Source organism: Neolamprologus brichardi, unplaced genomic scaffold (genome assembly GCF_056152115.1).
Source record: "Neolamprologus brichardi isolate AB-2024 unplaced genomic scaffold, ASM5615211v1 NODE_ptg000033l+_length_6344489_cov_1, whole genome shotgun sequence".
Taxonomy (NCBI): Eukaryota; Metazoa; Chordata; class Actinopteri; order Cichliformes; family Cichlidae; genus Neolamprologus; species Neolamprologus brichardi.
This window is the reverse complement of record NW_028270137.1, coordinates 3,076,050-3,088,851: the sequence shown is the minus strand read 5'-3', so window position 1 is coordinate 3,088,851 and position 12,802 is coordinate 3,076,050.

Genomic DNA, 12,802 nt, shown 5'->3' with positions numbered 1-12,802 from the left:
ACAACAGAAAAAAAGAAAAAAGAAAGAAAACTTACCTTAAAAATCTGTAGGGTTGTTTTCTCTGAGACATGTTGGAATCTGTAAACAGTTACTCCGAAAAGGATCCAGATGTTTCAAAATACTTCTCTGGCGAACGTTTCAATTCTGCGAACATAAATGCTGTGATTAATGGACTAAAAGTCATCGCTTCTCACCCCTATTTATGGATTCAAGGATCAAAGGATCAAATTGGTGGTAAGATTCTAAATATATGTGATGTCATAATCCTGTTAGTTTGGAATACACAAAACAATAAGCACAGTTGTACAGACACACACACACACTCCCAAAAACTAGCCAGCCCTCATGAGGAGGTTGTGACGCCATCCAGGTGCGGGAAAGAAAGCAGGAAAAACCGGGAGCGGGCCGCCTCACCGCTCTTTACATTAATGGACCGCCCCAAAGAAATCCAAACACGGAAATGCTTGCACACACATGTGATTATGCACAGAGGTCCATCCTACCAGCCAACCTCAGATCTCCATGCAGGCACATATGAATGCACATACATTTACACACATCCAGAGATAAACTCCCCCAAAGAAATCCGAACATGGAAACTTTTGCGCACACTGCACACACATTCAGAGTTCATAATGTACTGGTGAGTCTCCACCTGTTACAGGTGGATGCAACCTGGACTGTCTCAAGACAGACGAGACCAGATCCACCAAAGAAACTGCAGATGTGAGGACATGCGTCTTTTTGAAATATATAAAACAATAAACACGGTCGTGCAGACACATACACTCACACAGGCTGCGAAAGCCTAGCCAGCCCTCGTGATGGGGTGGACCTCCTCCAGGCCTCACTGCCTTCCCCTCCTGAGAGAAACCCTTTATAGAAGAGTTGAGAAAGACACAATTTGTGAGGTCTGAATGTTCTGGTGAGTCTCCACCTGTTGCAGGTGAGTGCAGCCTGGACTGTCTCGAGACAGACCAGATCAGCTGCACCACAGACACTTCATACCTCATCTCAGGAGAAAAACTGAAAGAACAACATAAAAAAGGAGAAAACCGACCTCAGAAACATGGCCAACATCTGTTTGATTAGACTAACAAATAATGGTTGACCATTTTCAGGTGCTCGCCTAACCTTCAGTAGTTGTTCGAGGTCATTGAAACGCTTAGGTTTTATATATCCAGTTTCCTTGGATTGATAATCTGTCTCGTATTGAAATTGTTCTTTGGTCAGTTTTGCCTGTTGCAGAATTTCAGGGTCGCTCTTGTTGACTTTAATAGCCACGATCTGTCTGTTTGCTCTGTGAATTGGTTAGAAACAAAACTGAACTTGTTTTGGTTTCTTTTGTAAAATGCTCTGAAAACATCTGGAAAGGGTTTGGGTTGGTGTCAGGTCAACGTCCGTTATGCCATAAAGTATAATGGGTGAGCGCTCGTAGTATGGGTTTTGGGATCGAAGCAAAGCTACCACGTCATGAAGGATCGAAGCAAAGCTACCGCGTCACAAGGGATCAAAGTGATTCTAATGTATGCGCAGGCGCGCACACATGTTTGTTTGTGTAATATTGTTCACACTAAATTTGACCGTAGGCAATTTAATATGAGTCAATCAAAGAAAATGTTAGTTTTGGAGAATTTTGAAATTACGAAAATGACAATTACGAGAATTTTTGTTCGTGTATTTTTTTTCTTTTGCATAACATGTCGAGCTTTTCTGTATATAGCCATGTCGTAGATTCCGAAGCAAACAAGAAATTGATGAAAATGTTCTATTTTATTTTAACAATCATCAACTGCATATGCAGGTTTCGTACGGGTGCTTGAAATCCTTGAAAAATCTTGGATATATTGTAGTGCTTCTATTTCGGATTTGGTGCTTAAAACGTCTTGAAACTGTATTTCATTCACCACAAATAACTATCTGATTGAATAGTTTTCTTATCAGATAGAGAAATAAAATGGCAAAGTCTAAAAGCAACATTTCTCTGCCTGGGCTGCCTTGTACCTCTGCACGTCAGTCTGTTTCAATGTGTGACCCCCCACCCCCTCCCCGAACAGTCGGGGGTGAGCGCACTAACGTGCCTGGAGGCCGTTTTAATGAGTGTTTGCTGGAAAACGAAAAATACAAGAAGGAGTCTGCAAGAAGGATTTGTACGTTTTCACTGTGGAGGAGTTTGCGTAAGTCCTAGTAAATCATTTTCTCCAGTGTGTACGTTACACATGCTAATTTTTAAAATCGTTTTTATTATTTTGCTAGCTAGCAAACTCCCGAGATAAATTAAATGCACTCAGTGTGATGCAATACGGTGCCGCTATTCTAACAGTTAGTTATTGCAGGGTAATTTCTGGAATATGCTGTGAATTTAACCAAGATTACACAGCAGTAGCAGTAATGCGAGTTACTTCCCCAAAGTGAAAGCTTTAAACGTTAGCCCGATGCTTAACTAGCCAACTCAAGCTTTCTGATTGAAGGCTAAAAGCAGCGTTGTCACCAAGTAAACAGAATATTGATTCTATTTTGGTGTATTGCTGCAGTTTTTTCAAGTATTAACTTGGTGCTTTTGGCAACCTTAGGGGGAAATAATGGTAATATGACTGATCCATATGGACACAAAGAATATAGACTTTTTTGTGCTACCGAAGTTCCGTGGCTTTCATTCAAAATCTGTTTATCGTTAAACAACTTGAAGATTATAATGGCTTCAAACTCACATTGAGGCCTGTGGGGCACTATCAGCCACTGAAACAGTAGACAAATGAATATTTCATACCTTAAGGCTGCCTGTTTATTTAAGGAAGATGAACAATACATTATAATTGTATATAATAATATCACAGATGATAGATTAAATAGGTTTTTGATAGATGCTTGTGCATTGTTAAAGTCTTATATGTTGAATTGATCTGAGTATGTCATCAGTTCAAAGCCTCTCCCAGTCAGTGCTGTTCTCTATGCCTGTCTTACTCTACATGATCTTTTTTAACATCAGCATGCTAAAGGACTTGTTTGGAAGAGACTGCTATTTTATACGCTAAAATATGTTTTTCTTCTGGTTGGTGAAAACACTTTATTATCCTCTAATAGATTTTTTAAATGCTTGGTGATGGTAGTACCCAAAACTAGCTGCATCAGGTACTTCCCTGTGTATTTGGAGAGGATCAGAAGTCCCAGGAATACAAAAGCAACTAATTATTTATCTGCACAGCCGTACAAGTGGCTGACTGCTAGTTTGGTCCTCTGAGGCCGTGTCCTAGTCAGTGTGTCTCGCTAGATTTCTCTCTCTTCTGTTAATTGAGCATTTTTGTTTGTTTTGTGCAGTTCTGGTTAATAAGTGAAATTAATAAAAGCCGCAGAAATATTTTCATTGCATTTCTGTTTGTTCTGTACTTGCTAACTGTCAGTTCAGAAGAAAATGTAGCTGCTGTTTGCCAACAAACTCAGTTCCTTTGCCCGATAATTTCCTTCCAAAAAATGCCTACATATATATTTATAAGCTGAGTTATTATATAGCTGAATAATTATATCTTTCAATTAATAACTAATAATGTTTTATTTTAAATTTGTGTCTTTTAGCTTCTTCTGCTTATTATTGTTATCCATCCATTTTCTTCTGCTTATCAAGGACTGGTTTACCCGGGCAGCAGCCTAAGCAGAGAAGCCCACATCTCCCTCTCCCCAGCCACCTCCTCCACTTCTTCTGGGATAACACCAAGACATCCTCAGGCCAGCTGAGAGATATAGCCTCTCCAGAGAGTCCTAGGTCTGCCCTGGGCCTCTTTCTCCTTTTCTCATCAGCCTCTCTTCAACGTGTAGGAATAGCAGCTCTACTCTGAGCCCCTTTTGAGTAACTGAACTCCTCAGCCTGTCTTTAAGGGAGAGGCAACACCCTTAGAGAAAGCTCGTGTTTTTCATCTGTCAGTCCTCTGCTCACCTGTCCCCAAACTCGTAAACAAGAGAAGATTAAAGTCCTCCGCTTGATGCTGCAAGTCATTGTTTTTTATTGTCTTTTTCTTAATATATTCAGATCATTCTAAAAATATCTGTACAACAGTTTGTTTATGCAGTCAGCATTTGTATATATACAGCAGTATTCTCAAACAAGCAACAGTGAACGCACCTGTGTGAGGCAAATTCCACAATCACAGTTCAATCAGTCCCCCCACCCTGACACTTTTTTCCACTTTAAGTGAGGAAATGGAATTAAATCTGACACATCTTTATCTTTTTTGGACATATCAACATATCTTTTTAAGGTTAAGAGAATATGGTCATCAGATTGGAGAAGCTGAACAATCAGAGCTTTGATAATGATATTTAAGGATATTTAAGGTGTGTTGACTGGTTCATAACGTCAGCTCATGTGAGAAAACATCCCATGCTAAAAGTTGCCGCTAGCTGCTGGTTGATGGTGAATTTATTGTGTGTTTCCACCGTCTGTACAGATGAAGAGTAGCAGAGCTGGAGATGAGGCAGGAGGAAAAGTTGACTCAATTCAATTTCAGTTTATTTATATAGCGTTAATCACAACAACAGTCACCTCAAGACACTTTATACTGCAAGGTGGAGGCCCTATTGTAATACAGAGGAAACTAAATGATCAAAACAAGCCCTTTGAGCGAGCACTTGGTGACTGTGGGAAGGAAAAACACCATTTTAACTGGAAGAAACTTCCAGTAGAAGCAGGTATAGGGAGGGGCAGCCTCTGAGGACTGGTTGGGGTTGAGGGGAGGGAGAAAGGACAAAGGACACGCTGTGGAAGAGAGCCACTCTATGAGCTGTTCATTCAGTTTGTGGTTTAGCTTGACTCCATGACGTTTCTGAACTAATGCTTTGCTCAATTAATGTTGCAATGAATTATGGGTGGATTTTACTGATATTCTATCTTTATGTTGTCACCAAACAGATCTACAGATTTAGGATTATCTACAGGCTCCTCTACCCCTGCTAGCCCTTCTGTCCTGCCCAGGATGGCGCCCCTGGTGCCCCCTCATAAGGTCCAGCAGTCCTACTGTCCATCCAACAGCTCCTTCTCCCCTCTTACAGCCCCTATGGGAGCTCCATCTGTGGTGGCTACAGGCCTTACAGCTACAGCTACGGTGGCGGCTACAGCCTGGGAGGATACAGACACACACCTCACCTTGAGGACGTCCCCCCAGCAGGTTTGTGCAGCAGGCTGAAGAGATGGAACAGCAAGCACTCACATATTCATATGAGTACATTTAGTTGTTTTGAGAGGTGTACTGAACACAGGACAGTGGCTGCAGGTGCTAATTGTTTTGAGTTCAAAGTAATTAAGGCTGCTGTTGCAAAGTTTGATAATAGAATCTGAAGCTGGTAATGTTCAGGGCTGCAGTACACGTGTAAAGATGAGTCTGCTTGTATGACATCATATGTGCCTTTGTGTAACTCAGTGGCAAATAAATTGGGTACCATAGCTCCATATGCCATTAGTTACTTTACAAGTGTAAGGAAAAGCAGAAGGACTTGTTTTTGGTTCAGACCAGTTAAAATGATGAATGTCTTTCATTCAGTTTCCTTGCTTGGTTTAGACACTAACTGGGCGAGCGAGGAGGACGACCACGTGGTGGCCAGAGGAGAATATGACTTTACAGCTGCTTCTCCGGAGGAGCTTTCTATGCAAGCTGGAGAGATGCTCAACCTCGCTCCTAAAGGTGATGAGCTTTTTACTGGCTGCGGGACATTTGATTCTGAGTGCTTTGACCCAAAACCTTCTATTTTTGTTTTCCTTATCTTAGAAATAACAGATGAGGGCTCTTCTTTTGTGTGAGCGTGCCCCATGTTTACAACTATCTCCCTCGTGTTTAGAGCTACAGCCCCGTGTGCGTGGCTGGCTCCTGGCCAGCGTGGACGGTGAGACCACCGGATCGTCCCAGCAAACTACGTTAAGATCCTCAGCAAGAGAAGAGACCGCCGGGCCACAGATGTGGAGAGGCTCGCTCAGGCCCAGCAGGCGAACACGCAGGCACCCCAAACAACCTCAGCTGCACAAATCTGTGTCTCTCCTGCAGCCCATAAACGTACAGCATCTACCCGCATCATGTACAGTACATGAATGACCCGTCTCATCAGATTCATTAGGCTCAGCTGTGTCCCCCTCCTGTGTTTCCTCGTTTCCCTCTGTGTGTATTTATAGTAGTGATGGCCAAACAAAGCTTTCTGAAGCTTGTGTTGAAAAACGATTCATTACTGGAAGCTTTTTAACACAGTCCTCTGTGGTGACATCTGCTGGTCAAAAATATGAAGAGCAGCTTGAATCTACAGAAAAACTGAACTGCTTCATTATGATTGCCCACTCTGCAGAGTGGAATTCACAATTCACAATTGGACGTCACTGATCACGTGACTGTGGCCAAACGAATCGAGCATCGACAGAGTGCTTCTGAAGCAGTGTGTTGGTGTTTTTGACACACGCGCCGGAGCGTCAGCTTCAAGCGGGCCATCACTAATTTATAGCATTCGTCCTCTTGTGTGCGTTACTGGTCCGTCTGTGTTCCTCCATGCTGTTTTTCCTGCTTGTCATCCTTCGTGTTTTAACTCCATTCCCTCGTGTCCAGGTTTCTTATTTGGTTCTCAGCTTTCCCAGTTTAGGTTTTCCTAGTTTTGTTTCTCACCTCCCTCGCCTTTGTTTGTATGTCACTCTCCATAAATAAAGCTCACTCACATCAGCAGTGCCTGCATCTTGGGTCCTCCATTCATATCTCAACACACAAACCCTGACATTTATTGTGTAGTTACATACTGCTAGGAAGTGCTGACAAAATATGAAATTATGATGCTATTTATGTAGAGGCACAGTACCAACACAGAACAGCGGGGACACAGAACCAAAACCTAAGAACTAACAAAGACACATCAAGAAATCAAAGATTAATAAAACAAAACAGAAAACACTGAGCCAGCGACCCAGGACCGTGACATTCAGTTTCTCAAGGAGTAATCAAAGCAAACATTTTTTTCTTTTTATGAATAAGAGATTTCCTTTATGGGTTACGTGATGGTGTAAGTTCCAGCACAGCTCATTTAGTGTGCAGAAGTGCTCCGAGGCCCCTATGAAACACATGATTGAAAGAATCTAATAAATTAGAGGGGTGCAGTAGCTGTAGTATGACTTTTTGTTCTCCTGCTGCGTGACAACTTTACTTTTTTCTTTTTTTGGTGGGAGGAAGTTGACATCTCAGTCCATTGTGACGTGCAGATCTTTGACTGGCTTATGAACTCCGTCAGGAGGAACTCAGCAGGAGAGGGAAACAAGGACCAACAAACCCGGCTTGGTAAAAAGGAACAAGAACAGAAAAAGTCAACATCATTACACATCCCTGAGCTGTCATTTACACCACCTGTGGCGCTTGATTTATTGGTCACTGAACGTGGTGTGTGTTTGGTGCGTCACTGGCTGCGTGTTCTGTGTTATTTGTCGGTCGTGGGGTTTGGGCGTTGATATTTGACATCACAGCAGAGAGACTGGATGTGATGTCAGACCCCTCTAAATCGTGTAATTTACAGATATTTAATTCCAATGATTTGACTGCATCATTGTGTCTTTGAGTTATGACCCAAACTCTCTTTCAACTTTGTGAATAAATTTACGTCCCCCTGTGACCTCATAATTACACCACAGTTCAGATGGGATGAATGAGTCATGAGGTCACACCAACAGTGACAACATCAGCAGTGACATCACTAAAGTTGCCAGGTGAGTCCATAAATAGAACCCGTGACGTGGAGCAGGTACCGCCGTTTTGGACGATGCCACGACACAGGTATAGACGCAAACGTGCTTCTCGCCCCGTTCGCAGACGCAGGAGAGCCCACAAGGCCTCGGGTGTCCGCAGACGTGGGAGAAGATACCGTCGCAGACACTAGACAATCTCAATAAACATGTAGGATGAACATCAAAACTGTGGTCCAATCAAGTTTTTTTTAGATAATATATGTTGTTGTTGTTTTGTGTGTGTTTGTTATCAATGTTGTGAAAAACGTTAAGCTTAGTAAGCCATCAAGCACTGATTACTCGTAGAAGAGCACCAATAGGAGACAGAACTAATTAGAAGGTGTTATTATTCAGTCTGTACATCGAATAGAAGGCACTAACCACAAGGTGATCTTCAATGCATCTCTGTGTGAATGTGAACGAGGCGAGAAGACCCCCACTGACTGCATGTCTTTAGACTGTGGGAGGAAGCTGGAGAGAACATGCAGACTCCACACAACGGCCTGATGGGGTTAGGGTCCTGAGTTTGATACCCTAAACTGAACGCAGGACAGAGGAAGGGATGGGTGATGTTCATGTGTGCCCAGGTGTATGATGTGGCTCTTTGCGGTGACACAGTAAAAAATGTGGCTGTTTGTCTGTGACTGGTTGGCTGCCCCAGCCCTGGCCCTTCATGTATTTCAGTAATGTCTTTTTCTCCCGTCTCCTCCTCTCGTTTACATGTTTTGCCCTTGTGACCCATTCCTTCTGTCACGTGTGTTTTCCCCCCAGCCATCATGTTCTGTTTGTGCTTAGTTATGTCCATGTCTCATCTCTAGTCCTCTTTTCCCTCTGTATGTATTTACAGTGTACGTGTTCCTCGTCGGTTCGTCATGCTAAGTCTGCGTTTCTTATTCCGTCATGTGTCATGTATCACTCCAAATCTCACTGACTTTAACTGATAATAACTGTTTGCTGAGTGTTATGTCTAAAAGGTATTGCACAATCGCCTCTAGTAGAGGATCAGGTTTGTTTTCCACTGATAATGGATTTTAACATGACTGACCAATGATTGTGGAGCACGTCCATGTAGGATCTTATAAATACAACGAGCAAACTTAAATGTTTTAAAATGTTCAAAACTTAATATATTATATTTCTGAAGTATGACGGAAAGAAAAAGTTTCATATTTTAAAAAAATCCAATTTCATATGATCAAATTTATGTCAAAAAGTTCATATTTATTCCTCCTATGTCATGTGTGAGTACTGTACTGTAAATGTCATATATATCAGATGATACTGATAACCTAATGCTAATAACTATGCAGAGGTCTCTAGGCCTCGACTTTTATGGAGCATGTGAAGTTTGGGGCAGAGTGGACAAAGAAAAGTTTCTCAGCAGGTTCAACAGGTTGCTACAACACAGGCCGATGAAGTATTGCACTCACTCATCCAAACTGGCAAACATGTAACATACACCCTAAGACTGATCCTGCTTTTTACTCCTTTGCTATGATTTAATTTGATATTATGTAGCCATGGAGACAGTTTGCATAGATTAGAATGTTAGATTCCTGTGATGTCATCAATGCCCGATGTTTTGTTTTAATGTCTTGTGATAGTTCTAAGTGCAGACAAAGTCAGAGTTCAAGTGAGTTTAGTCCAATTTCTTTCCCTTTTTTTTATTCAAATCAGGCAACAAAGTATCTCTTTTACAGTGACATAGTTTTTTCTTTCCCTTTTTTCCCCTTCCCTTCCTTCCTCTCCCCCTCCTTTTTACATAAAATATAATTACCATTATATAAACGATCATATATCTATGTCTATACATACACATTTATATATCTAGATAAGTATATACAAAGGAGGGGGAAAGGAGAAAAAAAAAACCCAGAACAAACAACCCCCCCCCCCCCCCCCCCCCCAAGAAAAACAAAAAAAAAACAATACACCTGCCAATGTGTATAATCTTGGAGCAGATATGGGAGGAGGCCATCCATCCCATCTATAAAGGGTTGCCAAATTAGGTAAAACTGTTTGACATTATCTCTCAGTGAAAATTGAATTTTTTCCAACTGTAAATGATACATTGTGTCTCTTAACAAAGCAGAATGAGTTGGGAGTATAAGGCGTCTTGCAAGCAATGTTATAAAACTCAGAGCACGAATTTGTTTATTATTTAAGTGTTTAACTGTAGCTACACCAAATAGTGCCATTACTGGGTCTGGGGCGGGGGGGGGGGGGCTGTTTTTTAAAAATATCAGACAAAGTTTTAAATATTTTAGACCAGTAAGTAGTGATATTAGGACATGTCCAAAACATATGTGACAATGAGGCAGAATTCTGGCCACATTGATCACATCTTGAGTCCGCACCTGGAAGCATCCTTGAAACTTTCAATTTAGACAGATGGAGCTTATGCAGGACCTTAAATTGTAGTAGTTGGAAAACGCAGAGAAGACAATTTCCCAGTATGGCTTCTTATGTGTGCACTTTACAATTCTTCTAGTTCCTCCTGTTCTCTTTTTCTAAAACACATTTTCTCTGTAATGCAGGTGGTGATTAAGCATGTTGCTCAGTTTTTAGTCAGCTACCTACCAGTGGTAAGAAATGTTTGTCTTTTTCTGTTGTTTTCCCCCAACGTGTTCCTCAAACAGCCTAATGTTTGAACACTGACCTTGATGTTCTGCTTCTTAATGGTAAAATGACCGAGATTCCCAAGGAGGTGGCAATGCTAATAAAAGTGGGGGCAGGACCAGAGGCTACGAGCAGCGATGTGACGCCCGCATAAAACGACTGGTATGACTTGGAAGACGAACTCATTATGGTCTTTGAAAGGCCAAAAAAACATAGACTTGGAAGCCTACCTGGCAAACAGAAGAACCTTTGTGCACGAGAGGGAGGTTAAGGTCAGCGAGTGGCAAGATAACATGCAGCTCTTTAGACTTATAGTGCGGCTCCACGTGGTTTGGGAAAAGTATTTAGCTGAAGTGTATTTTATTTATATTAGTTCTTTTTTAACTTGTAGTTCTAAATTAGAAGATTATTGTGATATTGAAATATAAAAATAAAAGTATGGTAAGTATGACTGCACAGGGGCTTTGTGGCCTGGCTGCAGAAGTCACTGGATAGAAAGCTGCTGACGTTTCACTGCATCCTGCACCAAGAGGCATTGTGTGCGCAAACCTTTCCTGTAGAATGCACAGAGGTCATAAATGTTGTCATTCAGATCATCAATAAAATAATGGCAAAAGGTTTAAATGCTCTCCACCTCATTACTGGATGAGGTGGAGAGCATTTAGCCTGATCTCCTGCTGTATGACAGAGTCCTGCTGTCCAGAGGAGAGGTGCTGAAACGCTTTGCTGCATGTAAGATAAGATAAGATAACTCTTTATTGTCATTGCACAGTCATACATAGTACAGTAGTACAATGAAATTGGAAAATGTCTGGGAGAGGTGAAAGTTTTCATGAGCAGCAAAGGGCTCGCCTTTTCTGCGCTGGAACAGCCAGAGTGGCTGAAAAAGCTGCACTTTGTGGACATTACAGCGAACCAGAAGAAGCTGAATACAAGTCTTCAGGGGAGAGGAGGCACAGCGTTACACATGCTGGAGGAGGTGTTAGCGTTTGAGTGCAAACTGACAGTTAATAAATTCAGAGCATTTGCAGTCTGCAATCACCACAGTTATTTGGGAAATAATTCCACGAGTTCAGAGAGGAAAAACCCACATTATCCTTCCCCATCACTGCCCTGACCATCGATCCATCCCTGTTAAATGTGACTGGATTTTCAGGTGATACTGAGAACCTTGTTTGAAACATGGAATGCCATCCCGACACATAAACATGAAGAAATATGCATTTGGAGTCCTGACGATCTTCAGATCCACATACGTATGTGAGCAGCTGTTCTCCACCATGAACTGTGTTACAAACAAACACAGCTGACGCCTCACAGACGACAGCTTACAGTCCTGCGTAGATGAAAGTGACTTTGTAACTTGTAACTGTAAATTAAATGTGTAAGTGATATTTATATAGGTGTAAACTTATCCACAGCTTTATGCCTTGTTGCTGTTTTAGAAAGAGTTAAAAAATGAATGTCCACTATTTAAACCTTTTGAATGCAGGATATTTTATTAAAGCAATTTAGCAGGAGGGGGAAAAGCCAGCTCACATACTATGATCACATAATGAAATCACTTAATACTCATCTAATTAACCCACTCTTAGCTAATGTTGATCTTCTGAGGAGAGAGATTGAGGAGAGAACGGGCACATCCATGCCTGAAGAGGCCCTTATCTCTGTTTTGCATCCCTGCAACTTCAACACTCCAGGGATTCAGTTGAAATCCAAATCCTCTCAAAGTTATATTTCAAAAAAGAGCAGAGAAAAAGCCAAAAAATACAAAACCCAAGTGTAAGTGTGCAGTTCAGACAGCAGCTGATCTCTGGGCTCTAGAGTCTGACCAGTTTGGTCACATTTGCGGCCAAATTTCTCACTGGTGCGACTAATAAAATCCTAGGTCGCACCAGCGACCAGCCGTTCAGTACATTAAAAAAAAGTCTCTGCGATCTGAAAGTCTCCGTATCACTCCCGTATCATCACTCCCCGCCTGGCGCTGACTACAGCAGAGTACCTGGCCTACCAGTGTGAGAAACATGTGCTGGTCATCCTCACTGACATGAGTTCCTACGCTGAAGCTCTGAGAGAGGCACGACTGCCTTTACTTTCTTTGGCTCATGTTTAGGTGTTGTTTGTCAAAATAACATCAGTGTAAAAGCCAAATCCCAATGAGTCACAACGTTGTAATATAATGGTATTCAGGGCTCTAGAGTGCGACCATATTTTTCAATGATGCGACTAAAAAAGATCTTTGGTCGCACCGGTGTGACCAGCTGTTCAAAAACGTAAACACAGAGCCGACGCATCACAATCAGCTTTCTCGACTTTCTCACACGGACACGCCGTCGCGGCTGAAAGCCGACAGCTCGCTGACTCTGATACGTCGGCGCTTTGTGTTTCCATCTTTTTTGCGCTCGATTCTGAGCTGCAGGTTTTATCTCTCTCTAACCAAAATTCACTGAA